A 6,164-nucleotide genomic window follows, 5' to 3' on the forward strand; every position below is an offset into this window, starting at 1 on the left:
TCTCTCCTCTCTTTTCTCTCTTCTCTCTCTCTCCCTCCCCCCTCTCTTTCTCTCTGTCTCTCTCTTCTTTCTTCCTCCCTCCCTCTCCCTTTGTTTCTCTTTTTCTGATAAACCAGCTGCAGGAGCCTGTCTATGGGACCTTTGCCCAGGGCATGGTATTGCTCGAAGAGCATGAGGGCGATGTCACACACCCAAGAGAGGAGCAAAAACACGGGTTAGAGTCAACTCCAAATGCTGCATTCGATCCCAGCTTTCCCACTTCCTTCCTGTGCCCCCTTGGCCAAGTTGTTTAACCTCTCTGGGCATCAGTTTCTTCTTCTACAAAAAGGAGAAGCGGGGATGGGGGTGAGGGGGAGGTGATTGCTGAGATCCCTTCCAGTTCTCAGTCCTAGGATCTGTGCCCCCTCCCTCGTGCTTATGACATAGCATTCCTCCTGGGTGGATTTCCACACCTTGCCCTGCCTCTTCTCTCTTTCCCAACTTGGAAGTCTGGGCCTGGAGGCCACTCTTTCCTATGTTTGAAAACCTAGTACCCAGCACCCGGAGATGAGAGCTAATCTGGTGAAAAAAGGGCGGAGGAAGTTTCAGCCCGGCCTTCTTTGTCTGAAATCTTCCATCACGTCCCTGTCATCAAAAGGGCTCCAATGCCTCCACACTGTCCCTAACTATTAGATTCCCCAGCTTCAGAAGTCAGCCAGACCTCTGAGCCTTACCGTCCCACACACTCCCAATTCAAAGCCCTGCTGACTCTGTACAGGCTGCCCTAGCAGGGCAGTAATTGGCTAATCTAATCAATTGACTTGCCCAGAGATTTCAATCACTCTGCCTGTTTGTCCTGTGGAACCTAGAGCTGGGATCAGGATCGTGTGGTAGGAAAGTCTGATGGCCGTCCCCATTGGGCACAGAGGGTCCAGTCTAGAGTTTGTACCCACAGAATCTTGGATCTCAATGGGACTTCAGAGTCCTCCCAGTACAACTCTTTTTGAAGAAGCGAAGACAGGGCAAGTGGGGTTAAGTGACTTGCCCAAGGTCACATGGCTAGTAAAGTGTTAAGTGTCTGAGGATTTGAACTCACGTCTTCCTGACTCCAGAGCCAGTGCTCTATGGTGCTCTATTCACTGCGCCACCTAGCCACCCCCTCCACAACACTTTCTCAATGCCCTCTTCAGGGTGGCTGTGAGCCAAAAGAGTTCAGCTCTGCTTTATCTGCTCAGGAGCAGAAGAGGAGAGGCTTTGCCCAGTAGGAGAGCAGCTAGCATAGAAGTAGCTTTATGTGGTGCAGATTATACCTAAAAGGACCCAGGATATCAAGACATATCATCCAGACTCGTGAGTACGACCAGAAGACCTGGGTTTCCCCACTCATTGGACATCCTGTTAGTTCCTGAAAGTGTGTGTCCATTTTCCCCTGTGGATGCTGCATGTATTGATGAAGAAGCCTGACCCAGGTTTGTGTGGGTGCCCTGTGATATTTTGATCATTCCTGCTTGTACCTTCTGTTAAGTAACTGTGATGTTTGGATTTTCCAGCACTGGCCTCTCTAGCCTGTATATAGCTTGCCTGTACATGTTTGTTTATTTGTGTCCCCCATTAGACTGTAAGCTCTTTGCGGGCAGCAACTACTTTTTTGTCTTTTTATATATCTCTAGTGCTTAGCACTTGGTACATAGCAGGTACTTAATTGCTTATAGACTAAACATTATGATTGATCACTATTATTTTGCCTTTCCCCTTAAATGATTTATGTTTAAGAGGCAATCGTGTAACCGCAGAATGCATCAGATATCTGAGAATGGACAAAAGACTTGTAGAGATTCAATTACAAAGAACTCCTTAAAAAAACGAAAAGTGGAGGAATGTTAAATGCTCATGCCTAGGCTGTGCCAATATAGTAAACATGACAGAACTGTGAAATTTAATTGACACTTTCAATGCCATATCAACCAGATTACTAAGGGGATACTCTACGGAGCTTAATAAAATAATAACAAAATTCATTTGGAAAAGCAAAAGATCTAGAATGTCAATGGAAATGATGAAAAGAAGTATAGATGAAAGGGGAATAAAACTTCCAGAGCTCAGACTATCCTATAAACAGCAGTCATCAAAACTACATGTGTAATGGAAATGCAAACTTAAAGATCTTCCCTGCCCCTAGGCTAAAGTGCACCTGGAGCCTGGGGTGGGAGGCTTGTTTTTCAGTTGATACTTTTTGATTGGCCAGTGGGTCAATAAGGTTGCTACATTCTCTGAGCCAGGAGAAGGGTATATAAGCCCTGATGTGTAGCTTTGTTTTGGGACTCACTTTGAGAAGTGTTCTGTGATTTGATCTGAATTCTGGGAAGCCGTTGTTGAGAGTCCCCCGGCTTTGAAAAACCCAGATGTGGAAACCCAGATGTTGACTGGGTATGGATGTAATGGTTGGACAATTTGGAAATCTGTCTACTTGATCTGTTTCTGTCTTGATAATTATGCCTGTATACTTTGAGATTCAGGGTGCTGACCTTTTCTCCTGAACAAGGTAAAGGATATATGTCTGACTGATTAAAGTAAGCTTGTTAACCCATTTTGAGTTGCTTTCCTTTAACAAAGCAGATCCAAGAACCTGTGGTAACTGCAAACCCTGAGGACGCTTGGGGTGCTTGCTGCTACAACATGGCACTGCCTAAAAAATAGAGAGCAAGCTCAGGGGAACAGACTAGACAAAGAGAATGAGACACAGCACAACCCAGCACGGCGTTTGATAAAGTGCAAACCCTCAGTTACCTAGGGAAAAAGTCCTGGTTTGATTAAAATAAAACGGATGGGAAAATTGGAAAGCAGATCAGGCTTAGAGCAACACCTCATGCTCCACTACATGACAGAGTCTAAATGAGTACTCGACCTTACATGAATGATAATCCCACAAAAAAATGAGAAAAGAAACAGATCATATACTCTCACATCGATGGAAATGAGATGGATTCTTAACCAAACAAGACATAGAGTCAATTACAAAAGATAAAATATATAACTACTCAAAGCGAAAAAGCTTCTGTACGTGGGAAACGGGTCTTTAAAATTTCTCTGATTAGGGTTTGGTATCCAAGAAATATAAGCAATAAATATATATGACTATTAGCCATTCCTCCGTAAATAAGTGGTCAAAGGATATAAACAAACAGTTCTTAATAGAATTGCAAAGCATTAAAAACCAGAAAACAATCCAGAGAAAGAATGCTCCAGATCAGTAATAAAAAGAGAAATGCAAATCAAAACAACCCTGAAGTTTCCCCTTACACCCTGCAATCTGTCAAATGTGACAAAAAGCGGCATCAATGTTGGCTGGGATGTGGAATGACAGGTATGACTGTTTTGGAAAGCAATTTGGAATTATGCAAATAAAGTGACTAAAACATCCATACCCTTATATGTCCAAATGTTTACAGCAGTCCTTTTTTTGGTGATTCTGAAGAATTGGAAACAAAGTAAATGTCCATCAGTTGGTTAGTGGCTAAACAAATGAAGGTCCATGAATATAATGGAATAACACTGTGCTATAAGAAGTGATAGATACAGAGAAGCCAGAAAAGATCTACATGAGCTGAGCTGATGAAAAGTAAAGTGAGCACAGCCAAGAGAACACTATACATAGTAACTCAACAATTCTGGGAAGCACTGGCACACCCGAAAAACCAACAGGAATGTAACAAAATGACAAAGATCAAGTGAAACTTGAATGAAGGACCTGGGCAGAGGGAGGAGGCCCCGGATGCTACACATCGCCTAGGTTTCCTCACTTTTTCCAATATTTTGATAAGTTGTGCTGATTTTTTTTCCTTCTCTAAAAAAATAATATTTCTTACATGGGACGGCCCTCTGGGAGGGATACACGGGATACTGTGGGGATAGAAGAAACAAAAATCTCGATGAAAACTTTTAAATAAAAAGAGTCAATGGTGTCGTGTCTCTGTGACAGATTTTTGTATGTAAACTGGAGGTCAGGACTACAGTGATAGTAGGAAGAATGTGTCCTCCCCATACTGGAGTGACTTCCTTGGACCCTGAAGAGGTTGAGTGGTAGCTGGAAGGTGTGGATGTGCTGGCCCCAGTCTGGGGTGGGGGGTGGGAGAGGACACAGACCTGTCCGTATGAGGGCAGGTTGAGATGAACAAAGAAGCAGAGATGGAGAGTCTAGAGCAGATGGTGAGAAGGAGACGACGGGCCTAGGCTCTAGATGCTAGAGCAAGGCCAGGGCTACAAGGCATGATGCCTAAATCTGCATCTGGTTTGACCTCCCCTGACATGGCTCCAGGTCTTCTGGGGCTAAACAGAGCAAGTCTGGCCCCTACATGTGCTGGAACACACTTATTTTGTTCCCCTGGGTCCTCCCTTTTCCAGCCTAAATGTCCCCACCACCTTCAACCAGTCCTCAGAAGGATTATCTTTGCTGGCTGCCCTGTTCACACCGAGCCATTCAACCAGTTTCACATCTATGTAATTGTGCTATTGTCTAGCCCATATCTCTCCTCCTTTTCCCCAACAATAGCATGAAACTTTGCCAGATGATTCCTGAAAGTCTAGGTAAACAGAGTTAACAAATAGCCATAAAAGGCACGAATTGGGGCACATGATCATATGTTCTGAGAAATCCCAAGACACATGGGGAAAACTTGTATGAACAGATACAGGACAAAGAAAACAGAGCCAGCAGAACAAGATTCAAAATGGTTACAAGATTATAAACAAAAGCAGCTGGAGCAGAGGAAGAGACCTGGGGGACCAAGTGCAGAAGGCCATTATGTAGAGCCAAAGACGTCATTTCATTCTCTGGTTCTGCTTAATTGTGTTTCTCTTAGGAAGATATGAGATGTTAAAATATCAAGTCTAGACAAAAGAAATTCACTGTGATGGGGGAAAACAGTAACTACCTAACCAGGCAGTCAGGGAAGGCTTCTTGGGGAACATGACACTGTAGTTGAATCTTGAAGGAAGATGGAAGTTACAAGAGGAAGAGGGAAGGAATGAGAGCATTCCAGGCATGGGAGATGACCAGGGCAAAGGCACAGAAGTGGGAGATGGGATGTCACATTCAGGGAACAACAGCAAATAGGCCAGTTTGGTCAGAAGGTAAAATGGGGGAGTGTGGGTATGGTGTGGACTTCTGAACAAGATGGTCACCAGAACACAAACCTACTCCAGCAAAAACCTAAAAAAAATCACACCAGGCTGAATAATGATCAAGAAATGCCCTGAGAAACTATGATAAATGACTACACCCATCCCCAGGACTCTGCAGAGTCAGCCAGGAGTCCAGGACAGCATAAAAGAGGGCTGTCAGCCAGTGCCAGCAGAGACAAGCACATCTACGTGGCTGCCCAGCATGGCCAGAGATGGGTCAGAAACCTGGGTAGCCTGCAGGGTTTTATGTTCAGAGACAGCAGGAGCAGAACCACAGGGGATTGAACAGCCCCAGTGGAGTATGGTGCTCAGATCAGGACACCACAGAGTTCATTCTGAGATGCCAGAAAGAGCATTGAGGACCCAGTGAGCTGAACATCAAATCATGAGTGGGGTTAACTGCAGGAGACTGAAATCATCCTAGGCATCTGGTACCAAGTAGGGCTAACCACCCCATGAAAAAGTGGTGTCAGGAAGGGAGTTGCAAAGCTTCGCTCTGACGTGAACCAAAGCTGATGAGATAGAAACCAAAGAAAACTCCAGCTATTACAGAGAATAGCTACCAACCCAGAAACACCACAAAAAAAAAACTCTTGAAAGAATTAAGAGAATAATTATCTGTGAAGAGAAACCTTACCCAAGAAATGGGCATGTCAAAAGGCAGCTAGGTGCCACAGTGGACAGAGAGTTGGGCTTGGAGTTAGAGAGATCTGAGTTCAGATCCAGCTAGCTTTGTGGTCCTGGACATGTCACTCTGCCTCAGTGTCCTCATCTGTAAAAATGAGCTCCTACTTCCCAGGGTTGTTGTGAAGATAAAATGAATTAATATTTGTAATGTGTTTGTGCACTGGAAAGCAGTGCAAAAATGCTAAAAAGAAGAGACTCCCTGAAAAATCAACCAGAGAGAAACCAGACACCACAAGTCAGCAAAAAATATTAGAACAAAATCAAAAGATTGAAAAATAAAAGAAAATATAAGATATCTGATATCAAAAAGAAATTAA

This window comes from Petaurus breviceps, unplaced genomic scaffold, assembly GCF_028583685.1.
Source record: "Petaurus breviceps papuanus isolate PSGF00001 unplaced genomic scaffold, PetGlider_PUasm1.0 90721, whole genome shotgun sequence".
NCBI classification, from domain to species: Eukaryota; Metazoa; Chordata; class Mammalia; order Diprotodontia; family Petauridae; genus Petaurus; species Petaurus breviceps.